This window comes from Chelonia mydas, chromosome 3 (assembly GCF_015237465.2).
Source record: "Chelonia mydas isolate rCheMyd1 chromosome 3, rCheMyd1.pri.v2, whole genome shotgun sequence".
Lineage (NCBI taxonomy): Eukaryota > Metazoa > Chordata > Testudines > Cheloniidae > Chelonia > Chelonia mydas.
The window spans coordinates 58565842-58581077 of NC_057851.1; the positions used below are offsets into that span (position 1 = coordinate 58565842).

General features: G+C 48.4%; 1 long non-coding RNA gene across 1 annotated transcript in view; it reads left to right on the forward strand.

Annotated features, from left to right (window-relative positions):
* Positions 1 to 610: 610 nt before the first annotated feature.
* LOC122464978 overlaps positions 611 to 15236 on the forward strand; it is a 58195-nt gene continuing 43569 nt past the window's right edge. The window contains exons 1-2 of the long non-coding RNA XR_006289455.1: positions 611 to 629; positions 1023 to 1098. This is a non-coding gene — a long non-coding RNA (uncharacterized LOC122464978). The remainder of the gene's footprint in view (positions 630 to 1022; positions 1099 to 15236) is intronic.

The window sequence follows — 15236 nt, forward strand, 5'->3', positions numbered from 1 at the left end:
TCAGCCAGGGAAAGGAGTTGGAGCAGAGAGCAGTTTGGAGGAGTTTTTTTTTTTTTTTTTTGAAGCAGAAAAGAAATTTATTTGTAACAGTTACAGAGATTACAAAAAGATAAAGAAAAACTTAGCAACAAAACAACACAATCTGAAGGTATAACACAACAGCTTTCAGGAGGGAGAGGTGTTCAGGCTAGCCCAGGCCCCAGTTTGGAGGAGTTTTTTTTTTTTTTTTTTTTTTTTTGAAACAGAAAAGAAATTTATTTGTAACAATTACAGGAATTACAAAAGGATAAAGAAAAACTTAGCAACAAAACAACGCAATCAGAAGGTATAACACAACAGCTTTCAGGAGGGAGAGGTGTTCAGGCTAGCCCAGGCCCCAGTTTGGAGGAGTTTTTGTTTTTTTTTTTTTTTTTTTTTTTTGAAACAGAAAAGAAATTTATTTGTAACAATTACAGGAATTACAAAAGGATAAAGAAAAACTTAGCAACAAAACAACGCAATCAGAAGGTATAACACAACAGCTTTCAGGAGGGAGAGGTGTTCAGGCTAGCCCAGGCCCCAGTTTGGAGGAGTTGAAGTACAGGAGAGTTTGGAGAAGTGCCGTGGCTGGCTAGAAGACCAAGACTTAGGTAAAGAGACACCCGGCTTGTGCAGAGAGAGAGAGAGGGCAGGAAGTCCCACAAGCTGAAGAGCAGGAGAGGGAAGTAGCCAAGACGAAGGAACACTCTTTCAAGTGGTTTACCACTATCCCTAGGGCCCCTGGGCTGGGACCCGGAGTAGAGGGTGGGCCTGGGTCCCTCCCTCTCCACTACCCTTCTCTGGGTTACTAGTGGGACAGTAAATACCCTAGTTCTGGGGCAGGAAACTGTGCCCTGAACCCCCCTGCCCCAAGAAGCGGATGCGTGGGACCCATCATAATCGTACTGGCAATTTGCCACAGTAGATAATACTGCATGTGTCCCAGATGAGCAACCCTCCACTTTCAATAGCTGGGCATTTTGTTTTATTGTTGGTGACTTTAGCCATACCCTCTTACCAAAGATATATCCAGCAGCATCTTGCAAGTTGGAAGGCTGTACCCTGAGGGCCATTAAAAAGGTATGAAAAATTCAAGCTTGTGCATTTGGCAAAAATACAGTGGAAACAGCAGGGAATCCATTTTTCCTCCCCCAGGCATAATTCATATTCACATATTGATTGTCTTCTAATACAGAGCTCTGCACTGGAGAATGTACTCTCCTATTCTAATTATAGTGCTCTGTATACAGTACACCCATTAAAGGCAGTGCAAACAATGTAATGTGAATAGAGTGTTCCTTTCCCCTTGTCCCATAGCAATACAAACAGACTAATCTCCTTTTCCAACCCCTTTCAGTCTTCACCCCTGGGTGGTATAGAGAGGTTAGTTTCCAAACAACTACCTCTCTATCTGATCTGCCACATAATATAAGAAAGGTCCTCATTAATAATGGATCTTGCAGAGTTTTCACTCTGCGAGAAGTCCCCACCCCCGCCAAAAACAATCTGACACTATCTTATTTATTTTCTTAAAAAACATGAGGGACTTAATTCTGATTCTACACCAATGTAAATCAAAAGTAACTTCCTCAAAATCAATGGAGTTATATCAGTTTAAATTGTGTGAGATGAGATTCAAGTCATGTGCTGGTTTGGAACAAGAAGCATCTAATAGCCACAATTTGATCTGGCAGACTAATTTATATAGATGGCGTTTACTTGGCTGAGCCAGCTAATGAAAAGCGGGGAGGTAGCCTAGTTCTAAAATTCTTCAGTTTGTTCAGGTTTCTAAAATCATGTCAGGTACAATTCTGTGGAAACTAGTGGAAAGTCCCAGCTTTTTAATAGGCTGTCTACTCTAGAACAGTTAAACGTGAACTACATATACAAGACCAAGGTACACTGGTGTACATGTGCATAACAGAAGAGGAAATTTCCAAATTGTATGCTGTGCTGGAGATTCAGAGCTCAAGTGACAGCAAATGCCAACATATTTTCCCCAGAAGTTGTGCAACATCTCAGGGATGACCGTATTTATCCCACCTTGCCTTTGCCATACCAGCTTACTGTGCTCTGCAACATTAAAGTAGAATGTAGTATAGTATTTGGTTTAACTTATAGCATGTATGGAGAAGGTCAGGATGTTGAAGTAGCTAACAATTCTGAAGTACAATAGTGCAGAGAAGGCTAGGAAGTCTGAAGTTTGAGAGGAAAAGATCAGTAAAATTTCTAATTTTGATATGTTCATTTTTATTAATCAGCGTTCATGCATTGCATTCTTTCTTCAAAGCACATTTTATATTCTGAAAGAACAGAAGCTAAAGCTACAGGAAAGTCATTTCTTTTGAATTTGCACCAATCTCTGGATTTCCTCCCACTAAATTCTTTCAATATTTTTCAGTTCTGTTCTCCATTTCCTTAATTGTATATCACTCACTCAGTTCTACTTGGTTTCATATAATCTTGTATAACTGCATATTATTAACACCACTCTGATTTTTCACTTCTTCATCACCCCTTTGATTTCTGTTTGTTTTTTTTTAATGTCTAATTTTTAATCGCTAGGCTTCTTGTTCTTTGATCCACTAACTGGATCCTTTCTTCTTTCCCAGTTTACAAGCTAACCTTTTTATAAGCACTTAACTCTGAAAGTGCTTATGCTTGTTGCCTTGTTCCCTGCTTCTTTTCCATTGCTTTCTGTATTGGCTACTCATTTATTCTCTCTTTCATATAATCTCTTTTTTTAGCAATCATGTTTGTCATATGTCTACTTTTAGATAATAAGCATTAGTAAATTAAACCCTCATTAAGCACTGTACCCTAGCAAAATAAGCTTGGGACAGGGAGTCAGGACCTGACTCTGTGGGTAGCTATGGGCAAGCCACTTAACCTCTCTGTGCCTCAGATTTTATCATCTATAATACAAAGAGAGTAATATTTAATATGCCTATATCACAGAGACAGTGGGTGAAATAGTTGATGAGTCAAATTCCCTGCTGCCAAAAGCCAGTGGAATTATGCCAACAGAGAATTTTGGACAGTGTTAGTACAGCACTTCACGGATGTGAATCACTGTCATTATAACTTACTATTAATTATTTTCCAAGAGTGATGTACACATAACAATGCAATTCCAGGCTATAATTCTAACAAGGGTTCTTAGGGACTTTAAATACAGAAAGCAGATTTTGCTTGGCTTGTCACTAGAACCTTCAGATTTAAACAGTTTTCCTCTCTGGCCCTGCCCACATTACACGTAGGAGAAAAACTGAATTCAAGACTATTCAGTTACTAACTTACCCTTTCAAGCAATAATGTCAAGTGAAAAGCAGGCAGGGCTAAACTTTTCTGAAACCTGCTGCCATCAGAAGAATGCAGGTGGATTGGGATAGGTTGAAGAAATGGACAGGTAGGTAAAAGATGACGTCTCTGTTTAGAACATCATAGTAATGAATCAATGGAGATCCAACTAGAAAGCAAAAACCTCATTAAATAGATTGGAACAGAGCTAGATGGGGATTTAAAGCGCAGAATGACTGGCATCCTGCTATGCCAATCCACTCCTTTTGTGTACTCTCTCATATTTTAGGTTTCAGAGTAGCAGCCGTGTTAGGAATGCATCCGATGAAGTGAGCTGTAGCTCACGAAAGCTTATGCTCAAATAAATTTGTTAGTCTCTAAGGTGCCACTAGTACTCCTTTTCTTTTTGTCATATTTTAGTTTACCAAATTTTTTTTCTATTTTTCTTTCCCCCTGTCAGTTCCACAAGACAGAACAGCTAAGAGAAAGGGAGCTGGATTCTGATGCTTCTTGTTTATCATTAGCAAAATACTCCTGGGGAAATTCTGTGCCACTGCATGTGTGCAGAATTCATGTCCCCCACACATTTCTTTGCTTCCCTGCAAAAAAACCCACTTTCTGACAGGGAAGCCGCAAGAGCAGTCGCGCTCCCCTCCCCAGCAGTGTGGGCACATTTTTTGGGCATCTGGAGCAACCAGTGGAGAGATAAATTACTGCGGCAGTGTGAGGCTGGGGACACCCCACCTGTGCCAGGCTCAGCTGCAAGTCCTGGCTGGGCTGGGGCACGGGAGGAAGAGACTTCTTCCCCTGCAAGGAGCAGCTGGGGCTGGGGCCAAGGCTGAAGCCGGGTCAGACCCACTGCCCAGAAATCTCCCCTAGCTGCAGGAAGCTCCACACGCACCCCTCGCTTCCTGCTGCCATTGCTCCTCAGCTGGAGGGGGAGGGTTCACTGTACGGGGAGTTGCTCCCCTGTCTGCCCAACCCCTGTTCATGCAGATCCACCCATACCCCTGCCAAGCCTCACCCCTTACATCCGGCGACTCCCTGCACCTAAAGAGCCTGCTCCTAAAGAGCCCCCTTAGCTCTATCCCACTGAGCCTCAACCAGCTGCACCCAGACCCCCACCCCTCCAAGGCCCATTCCCCCAGCATCTGTACCCCCATGCTGAGCTGCATCCCCCCACACCCAGACCACCCCTGCTGAGCCCCAACCACCTTCACCTAGACCCCCTTGCAGAGTCTCTTTGGTCCTACACCTGGAACCCCCGCAATGAGTGCCTGTGCATCCAGATCCACCATGCACCCACACCCCCCACCGAACCACCAACACGCAGATTGCCCCACACAGAACCTTCTCACCCCACACCTGGATTCCCCCACACTTGGATCCTGCTGGACTGAGCCTGCTGTGGGGGAAAGTATTGTTGACCTGACCGTATCCCACTTTGTGACAAGACCTATGCACTGTATGCAGCATAGGCAAGAGCAGTAACGCAAGAGACCTACAGGCCTGCATCCTGTAAGACTTAGCTTAAGCTAAGAACATATGCTGGGTCGTGGTATTTTGACCCAAATAATGACCTAGGCCAACCTTTCACCAGCTCAAGTCCCTAGCTGTCTATTATGTACAACCCCCCCAGAAACCTGCAAAAGCCCCTAGACAAAACGCTGCCACAAACAAACCGCAGATCTTGATAATAACAAAGTGTGTCTGCGCAATGCTAATTATAAAACTGTTCACCTTGGCTCCTTATAAGGCTTTATTAACAATGCTTTAGCGATTAAAAAAAAAATTAAGGAAATGTATCCTTTACTGAAATGTAAAAAACTATATAAGACTGGTATTATAGGGGCAGGACAGAGGGAGACCAGCGTGGCACCTGTGTGTGACCATCTCTCTCTCTCCTTCTCCCTGCATGCTTGTATTCAAAATAAAAGGACCTCAGACTGTTTGGACCAAACAGCTGGTGTGACTCGTTTTCCACAACACTGCCTGTGCATACCTGGTACGCTTGCTGCCAAGGGCCCTCGGGGTGCTTCTGGGGCAGGCTTTGTCCTTGAGCTGTGTTAGGCTTGGGTGCAACATCACTGCCACATCCTTGTCCTGGAAGGGGGAGGAGCTGTAGGGTGATCTTCCCACCTCCATGCAGCCAGCGGACTGTGCTCCTCACTGCCATGCTGGAGTCTCCACATTTATATATTGACAAATAAAATTTGCAGAATTTTAAAATATTGTGTGCAGAATTTTTAATTTTTTGGCACAGAATTCCTTCTGGAGTAAGTTGATGCAGAGACTGCAAACCAGTATTTGTGTTGCCTCCTAAAATAGAGCCAAGTAGTCATCTGAAAGAAACATTGTTTCTTCTAATACATCTTTTACTTACTGCAAAGGAGTGATGCACAAATAAATTCATGAACACTTGTAAAGAGCTTTCACTTCAGATGGAAATGCAAAGCTATGCTAATGCTATGGAAATGCAAAGCTTTCTTATTAGAGCTTTGCATTCACTTTTTGTACTCTTCTACGTTTCCCTTTATTTCAGATTGCTGCTGCTTCCTTTCACTTTTCAACATCAGATGTAATTAAGGGATCCACAACAGGTGCTTTGTGACGTTCTCCTCACTCTCTGCTCTACACATTTTAACCAGCTTTGTACAGCACAGAGTTAAATCAAGGTCACTTTCAACAGTGAGATCTCTTTGGCAGCTGTCCTAGGGTTTTTCAACATAATATAATAAACAGATATGTTCCAAGTTTGAAAAATCACTCAAATTACTATTTTAAACTTGTAGTCAGCATCGCAAACATGGACACAGTAATGCTTTCTAGATTTGCCTGTGGTAGCAATCTTAGTATATGTTTTTCCAGTGCTTCTCCATACTGAATAAAACAAAAATATGAGGTAGTCATCCAGGATGCTGAAAATAATAATAATAATACAAATCCCTTAGCCTTACATTGTAGCACTCTTGGGGGCGGGGGGAATCTAGTAAAAGGATGTCTGCAGAAAGGCTGAAGGGAGCTGTAATTATAGTCTTCACCCAGCAGTGCAAAACACAGGTGAAGTTTTTCTGTTCGTCAAGCTCCTGGTGATACTCAAGCAGAAGCAGTGACTCTCCTTTCCTTTCTTCCACTTCCTCCTCACTTCCTGAAGAGTAAGTGTAACCCATGTGCCCAATTGGGAGATATCTCAGAGATCTATTGGGGGGGGGGGTAGGAAGGAGTTGTGTCTGGATCACTGTTGCTAGGCAGATGCACAATGAACTCTCCACACTCAGAAGTTTCTGGATTTAGGTGTGGTAGTTTGGGGTAAGCTCAATAGATTCCCAGTTGCTGGATTCACTCCAAGAGGGCAAGGGCTCAGGGCAGCTGCTTTACAAAAGGAAAGGCCATGTGCCCTGGGTGGGTTGGGAGAAGCTGAGCCCAGGAGCAGAAAACAGGCTGTTTTCCCTAACAAGCATTTTGTAGCAGGTTAGTGATATTGTTTCCCTTCAACAGGGAAGCCCTGGCAGTGTTAATTGTAGAAAGGAGAAATTGGGAGGGGGAACAATTTTATTTTAATTGTATAATTTGAATGTTGTGTAATTTTAGCGAAACTGTTTTAGTTAAATTGTCTCAACTAATATGATTCACCAACTTTTCTCTTATTTAAATGTGATGATGGGGGGGGGGGGGGGGGGGAGTCATGAGTGTGGGTGTCTGACACTAGAGGGGCAAAGTTTTTCCCCAGGATGTGCCCGGCTGGCATATGGGCTCCTCAGTCTGAGTGTATTACAACAAAAGCAAAACAGAGAAACAGGAACTGGGTTGTCATAGAGGTTTCTTTAACTCTTTACTCCTGGGGGAATCTTTTAGTTGTCTGTATTCTTACAGACATGCTTGCTGACAGGTATTTTGAAATAAATTACCAAAATATTTTAAACTGGTGTGATTATATTGTGGTGTTCTGATAAATAAAATATGCAGAATTTTAAAATATTGTGTGCAGATTTTTAACTTTTTGGTGCAGAATTCCCCCAGGAGTAACAGAAGAGTTCACTAAATACCAGTCAGTTACAGCTGTGGTTTTGTGCAAAAGAGTTGAATACAATGAGTTACACATGTCAGTAAGGCATAGACAAAAGATAACAGGATTGTGGAGATGGAAGTTACAACAGAATGTGGCCTACAGGGCATTTATTATTGGTGCTAATGCATAAAAAGGAAAGAACCCAGTTTGACTTTTTTGGCTCACACTGTCTTTGCAACATTGCCAAGATGACATATTTTGCAACATCACTGTAAGCTTGTGACCAGAAATAGACAACTAAAAGCAATGCCCTAAACAGCCCAATGCTAGTACAAGTTTTCCAGGTCTGAGTGGCTGATTAAGATTGTGTGCTGTGCCTGGAACAAACATTATTATTGTTTTTTTCCCAAGCAGCCAGGTTGCAAGTGAAAGTCAACACCAGAGATGGAAGCTGCATTTTCTACTTTGTACTATGCTTTTCTTTTCCTTCTTTGTGTATGTTTTTGTCTTTTGTTTTTAAAGTCTGAAAACAAAACAAGTATCAATAACAGCGCCAGCCCTTCATTGCTAGCTTTGTCTCCTTTCCCCAGAAAGAACAGTTATTACCATCTTTAATACCATCTAAAAGACTGTTAAACAAAGATATTTCTAAAAACATATTTCCAACTAAATGGAAAAGGATATTGCTGAAATGAAAGCCGTATTTAATAGCTTACATTTCAAATCCTTTAACTGTTTTTCCTTCTTTTCTCTGTCTTTAAGGGTATGTTTGCCATAGAACCCTAGAAAGGTGGTGCTGGACAAGACATCAAAGTTAAGTCCAGTCCCCTGCACTGTGCAGGAGGACCAAGTAAAGCTAGGTCATCCCTCACATGTGTGTGTCCAACTTGTTTTTAAAAGCTTCCAACGATGGGGACTCCATGACCGCCCTTGGAAGTCTATTTTAGAGCTTAACTACCCTAATATTTAGAAAGTTTTTCCTAATATGTAATCTAAATCTCCCTTGCTGCAGATTAAGCCCATTACTTCTTCTCCTACCTTTAGTGGACATGGAGGACAATGATCACTGTCCTCTTTATCACAGCCCTTTTGTCAAGGTTCCTTCCCCACTCTGAACTCTAGGGTACAGATGTGGGGACCTGCATGAAAACCTCCTAAGCTTACTTTTACCAGCTTAGGTTAAAACTTCCCCAAGGTACAAACTGTTTTACCCTTTACCCTTTGCCCTTGGACTTCCACTGCCACCACCAAACTTTATCTGGGTTTATTTTTATTAGGAAAGCGTTTGGAAATGCCTTTCCCCCCCCCAGAATCCTCCCAACCCTTGCACCCCACTTCCTGGGGAAGGTTTGGTAAAAATCCTCACCAATTTGCATAGGTGACCACAGACCCAAACCTTTGGATGTTAAGAATAATGAAAAAGCATTCAGTTTCTGAAAAGAAGGATTTTAATAGAAGTAAAAAAGAATCAGCTCTGTAAAATCAGGATGGTAAAATACCTTACAGGGTGATTAGATTCAAAACATAGAGAATCCCTCTAGGCAAAACCTTAATTTACAAAAAGACACACAGACAGGAATATCCATTCTATTCAGCACAGCTTAATTTCTCAGCCATTTAAAGAAATCATAATCTAACGCATATCTAGCTAGATTACTTACTAAGTTCTAAGACTCCATTCCTGTTCTGTCCCCGGCAAAAGCATCACACAGACAGACACAGAACCTTTGTTTTTTCTCCCTCCTCCCAGCTTTTGAAAGTATCTTGTCTCCTCATTGGTCATTTTGATCAGGTGCCAGTGAGGTTATCCTAGCTTCTTAACCCTTTACAGGTGAAAGGATTTTTCCTCTGGCCAGGAGGGATTTTAAAGGTGTTTACCCTTCCCTTTATATTTATGACACCTTTACATATCTGAAGACTGTTATCAGGTTGCTTCTCAGTCATCTTTTCTCAAGACTAACCATGCCCTTTCCCCGCCCCAACCTTTCCTCATAGGTCAGGTTTTCTAAACCTTTTGTCATTTTTGTTGCTCTCCTCTGGACTCTTTCCAATTTGTCCAATCCTTCCTAAATTGTGGACACAGTACTCTAGCTGGAGCCTAAATTACCTCTTGCGTCCTACATGCAACAGTCCTGTTAACATGCCCTGCCATCATATTAGACTTTTAGACAGCTGCATCACATTGACAACTCACATTCAGATCCTTTTCAGCAGTACTACCCCCTCGAGAGTTATTCCCCCGCTTGTAGTTGTGCATTTGATGTTTTCCTTCCTAAATGAAGTACTTTGCACTTGTCTTTATTGAATTTCATCTTGTTAAATTCAGACCAATTCTCTAATTTGTCAAGGACATTTTGGATTTTAAACCTGTCATCCAAAGTGCTTACAACCCCTCCAACTGTAGTGTCATCTGCAGATTTTATAAGCATACTCTCTATTCCATTATTCAAGTCCACTAATGAAAATATTGAAGAGTACCAAACCTAGGACTAACCCCTGCAGGACCCCACTAGATACATCCTCTGAATTTGTCAGAATACCATTGATAACTACTTCTTGGGCTTTCAATCAGTTGTGTACCCACCTTATAGTAAATTCTTCTATACCATTTTTCCCTAGTTTGCTTATGAAAATGGCATGCAGAACTGTGTCAAACGCCTTATTAAAATCAAGGTATATCAAATCTACTGCTTCCTGCCCTCGGATGCTGCTATTGCTTCAGCTGAAACCCCCGGAGGAGGGGGGGAGGACTGCCAACCGCTCCCTGGAGGAGGGAAGTGGAAGCCCCCAGACCCAACCGTTTGCTGTTCGTTTGTGGACCTGTAATTAATCGACAAGTTATTTTTTTTTCTTCTTATCTACTTGGCATTTTTGGAGTGCTCCACAAAGCCCAGGAGAGAAGACAGCCAACAAGGACAGCGCCCAGGGAAGCTACAAATCATCGTGGATGGGGCCGTAAGACTGAGTAACTTTTGAACTGTACTCTCGGGTGGGGGGAGTTTGACTGTGTCTTAACTGCGTTTGTAGGGGCACAGGGGGTGTGGCACGGAGCTGACCCCCGATCCATTGGTGCCCCCCCCAACACTACTACAGCCGTCACAGCCCACTGCCGTCCGTCCCTGCTGGCAACTTGCCGTCTGCCTTTGGATTCAGCTGCTTGCTCTGAATTCTGCCGTCCGGACCGGAAACGACAGCCGACCAAACGAGACTCTTCGGACAAACGCGCGTGGGTCCACGTCCCCCGTCCCCCCCCGGACTGCCCACCCCACAGTTTGCCCCTACTACCTGACCCCAACTCCTGTCTCCTCCCCCTGTCCAGTCTGACCCATTTGCCCCCCCCCCCGCACCCAAACAGGGAGAAGTCGTTAATCTGCTTCTCCCTCCCCGTCCTCCTTCTGGTGTCTCCCCGTCTCTCCCTGCTCACGATGGCAGGGAATGAGAGGTGTGAGGCCCCTCTAACAACCTCAGCTGCCCCTACCCCCCTGCCCAACCCCCAAGCTTCTCCCCCCACCGCTGCTGCCAAAACACCTGCTACCGCCCCCGCTGGGGCATCGGCAGCGGGGCGACTACTGCCGCTGCTACGCTTACCGCCCCCCCCCCCCAAATTCTAGGAGAGCCCCCCCAGTTAGCAGGAAAGGCCAGGGTGCGAAGAAGGGAAAGGGTCCCGCTACAACCACCGGGCCCTCCATGGCAGGGGCTACCCCCACTGCTGTGGCCTCGTCATTGACCATGGCGTCTCTCTCCGCTGTTGCCTCCACCAGCTCTGCGAGCGTCCCTCCCCCGGCCCCCAGGGCGTATGCCCGGGTGGTAGCAGCCCCCCCACCGCCTGCCGCCTCGTCATCTCGCCCACCCACCGCCTCCGCTACCATCAATAGCGGCCAGGGCCCCTTCCGCACCATGACCAGGAATCACGGAGTCCGTTGCCTCCTGGTGCCCGCCACCCCACATGGAGACATACGTGCAGGCGTTAGCGAGGGTGGTAGGACCCACGGCTAATGTGGCAGCCTCCAAAATGTACGGGAAGGTCGTCTTTTTCTTAGCATCGGAGGCTACCGCCCAGGAGGCGGTGGAGAAGGGCCTGGCGGTGGGGGGGTGTTCATTCCCCTGGAACCGCTAGAGGACCTGGGCGTCCGCCTAGTCCTGACCTCCGTCCCTCCTTTTTTACCCAGTGCCGCCCTGTTACCCGCTCTCTCCACCCTGGGGAAACCCATTTCTGTCATCAGCCCTCTCCTGTTGGGCTGCAAGGACCCCACCCTCCGTCACTTCCTTTTGTTCCTCTGGCAAGTGCAGCTTCTACCGCCGGCGGCGGCGCGTGACAGAGAGGTGCTCGAGGGGTCCTTGCTAGTCCCCTACCAGGGAGCCCACTATCGGGTCTTTTACTCCACGGGAGAGGCCCGGTACTACCTCTGCCGATCAGTGGGGCGTGTCCGAAGAGACTGCCCCTTGGCCCGGTGGGGAGGGGCACCCGAGACCCCCGAGACCCGGCAGGACATCGGCTCTGTCGTTGCCGACGCCCCTGGCCGCCCGGCACCTGAAACCACCTCTCCTCCTGCTCGATCCACCGCTGCTCCCATCTGAGCCCAAGAGACAACTCCCCTACAACACCCAGACGAGCGAGGGAGTCCCACCCTTGCTGTTAACAATCCGGCAGAGCCTATGGAGGAGGGTGCAGCAAAGATATTACCGGGCATAGAAGAGGGCCCACCCCAAGGAGAACCCACCCCCCATGCTGCCTCACTGAACCATCGCCTCTGCCCCCCGACACGACCCCTGCTAACCAGCCCCCAGACGATGCTATGGAAGGCTGGACCCTAGTCCAGGGGAAGCGAGGCAAGCAGAAGGCTCGAGCTCCGCTGCACCCATCCGATGCGGAGGCCCCCCGGAAGACCAGGAAGGGAGGCACTGATACTGAGCCTTCCGCTATGCCCACGAGTGAGATCCATCTGCCGGTGTTGGGAGGGGAAGATAAAATAGCATTGGAAGGTAGGATCTCCCCTCCGTGGGAGACCCTCCCCTCCGAGACCCCTGAGGAAGCCCCTTCTGCCCGAATATCATCTGAACCCCGAAGCGACCGTCGAGGCGGGCGCCAGAGGAGAGACCCCCAGGGTGGCGGAAGGCGACCTCTCCTCCATGTATGAGGCTATCGAGGCCCTAGGTTTGACCCCGGTCACCCAGGGAGAGGATGACCTACTGCCGGCTGGCCTCAATCTGGGCAACCTCACCCCAGTCCCCCTTTCCCCATGCTCCCTCCCCTTAACCACCTTCCCGGGCGGGCACCCTACAGAAGGTGGTCCACCACCTGGTGCCATGGCTGCCAAATCCACCACAGAGCCTGCGCCTAGCATCACTGGGAGCCCACTCCCCCGCCCTTAACCCTCGAATCTGCTCAGGAGGCGCCACCTTTCAGCTACTTGCCTCCCGAAGCCCAGAGCCTCGCCTCTGCCCCCACCCCTGTCCCTGCCCTATCCACCTCTTCCTGCAATACTATTGCTGCCCCTGGGGTTATTTCTTTCCCGTTTTTTGCAGATTTCCCCCCAAGGAGCAGCCTTTGCATTTTCCGGCCGCGACCCATTAGGAGCTGCAATTTTCCCTCTGCCATCCTCTTCTACCCCAAGGCTTGAGACGGACCTAATAACTTTCGCCTGTCAGACGCCCTGTTGGTGGTCTGCACCCTGCCTGGCCGCCTCAGCGGACCACGAGGCTGCACCAAGAGCCCCAGTAGGGAATAACTGGGAAATCGCAACCCCACCCCCCCATGATCTGCGAAAAGCATTGTGGGAGTTTTTAGAAGACATCCGTGGCTCCCACAACGGGGTACAGCTGGCTCTCCAGCTATGGGGGGACTTTGATCAACTCCTCCAGGCCACAAGGGCCCTCATAAAGGAGGGTAGAGGGAAAGGAAGGCACGGTGCTGAGGCCTACGGGCGGGCCCGCAGCTTCCGTGATGATTTACTCACTTATGGGATGGGTCACGGATTGTTGCGTGACCCACTGGGGGCCGCGAACACCCCCGCCAACAAGGAACACCCACCCCCCCAGCCCTCCGCATGACGCCTCTCATTATTGCAACTTTGAACACCAGGGGCTGTAGGATGGCTCTCCGCAGGTCCCAGGTGGTCTCTTACCTTCGGGAAGGGGGGTACTCTATGGTTTTCCTGCAGGAGACCCATATGGATCCGACCGCCGAGGACAGCTGGCGGCTGGAGTGGGGGGACGGGGTCTACTTTAGCCACTTCACGATTCGACAAGCTGGAGTGGCGACCCTGTTCTCCACCAACCCACGGCCTGAGGTGCTAGGGGTCACGGAGGCCGTGCCGGGCCACCTGCTGCATCTCCGAATCCGTATGGAGGGGCTTGTGGTCAACCTCGTTAACATCTATGCCCCGACAACAAGCCCGAAGCGGCTGCAATTCTATCAGCGGGTGTCCGACTTCCTCGGCACCCTAGATTCTCACGAGTGCCTAGTCCTGAGAGGGGACTTTAACACCACCCTCAAGGAGCAGGACCGCTCAGGGGCCGAGCTGAGCCCGGCCGCCGTGAACATTCTCCGAGAAATAGTCAAACATCACTCCCTAGTGGACGTCTGGCATGACCACCACCCAGATGACACTTCCACGTTCACCTTTGTCCAGGTGGAGGCCCATCGGTCACACCACTCTCGGTTGGACCGTATTTATTTGTCCCGTTTCCATCTTTCACAAGCCCACTCCTCCAACATTCGGCCAGCCCCATTTTCCGACCATCATCTAGCCACCATAACAGCCTCCCTCCATGCAGAGAGGCCGGGGCTGACCTATTGGCATTTTAACAACAGCCTGTTGGAGGATGAGGGCTTCGTGACGTCCTTCCGGGAGTTCTGGCTGGCCAGGCGAGAGCAGTGGCGTGCCTTTCCCTCGGCACGGCGATGGTGGGATCTAGGGAAGGTGCGCACCAAGCTCTTCTGCCGTGACTACACCCGGCGCACGAGCCGATGGAGAAATGCAGCGATAGAGCAGTTGGAATGGGAGGGCTTAGAGATGGAGAGGTGTCTGGCCGCCAGCCCCGAGGACCCGTTCCTCTGTGGAGCATGCCGGGAGAAGCGGAAGGAGCTCTGGGCCCTCGAGGACCATCGGGCCCGAGGTGCCTTTGTTCGATCCCGATTCCGCATCCTTCGGGAGATGGATCGTGGCTCCTGTTTCTTCTACGCTCTGGAGAAAACGAGGGGGGCCAAGAAACACGTCACCTGCCTTCTAGCAGAAGACGGCACCCCCCCTCACGGATCCGGTGGAGATGTGTGGGAGGGCCCTTGACTTCTACACAAGCCTTTTCTCCCCGGATCCAACCGATCCTGGCGCTTGCAGGGTGCTCTGGGAGGAACTCCCCACAGTCAGCGTGGGCGACCAAGACCGACTAGAGCTGCCTCTCACCCTGGCCAAGTTCTCGGAAGCCCGCCGTCGCATCCCCACCAATAAATCTCCGGGCATGGACAGCCTGACTGTGGAGTTCTACCGCGCATTCTGGGACATCCTTGGCCCAGACCTAGCCACTGTCTGGGCCGAGTCTTTGCAGGGCGGGGTCCTCCCTCTTTCGTGCAGGCGAGCGGTGCTCGCCTTGTTGCCGAAGAAGGGGGACCTCCACGATTTACGAAACTGGCTTCCCGTCTCGCTCCTTAGACGGACTACAAAATCGTAGCGAAAGCAATCTCGCTGTGGCTAGGGTCCATGATGGCGGATGTTATCCATCCAGACCAGATCTACACTGTCCCGGGCCGCAGCATTTTTGACAACCTATTTCTAGTTTGAGACCTTTTGGAACTTGGGCGTAGAGATGGTCTGTCGTTCGCCCTCCTGTCTCTTGATCAGGAGAAGGCGTTCGATAGAGTGGACCATGGGTACCTCCTGGGCACTCTGCAGGCGTTTGGATTCGGACC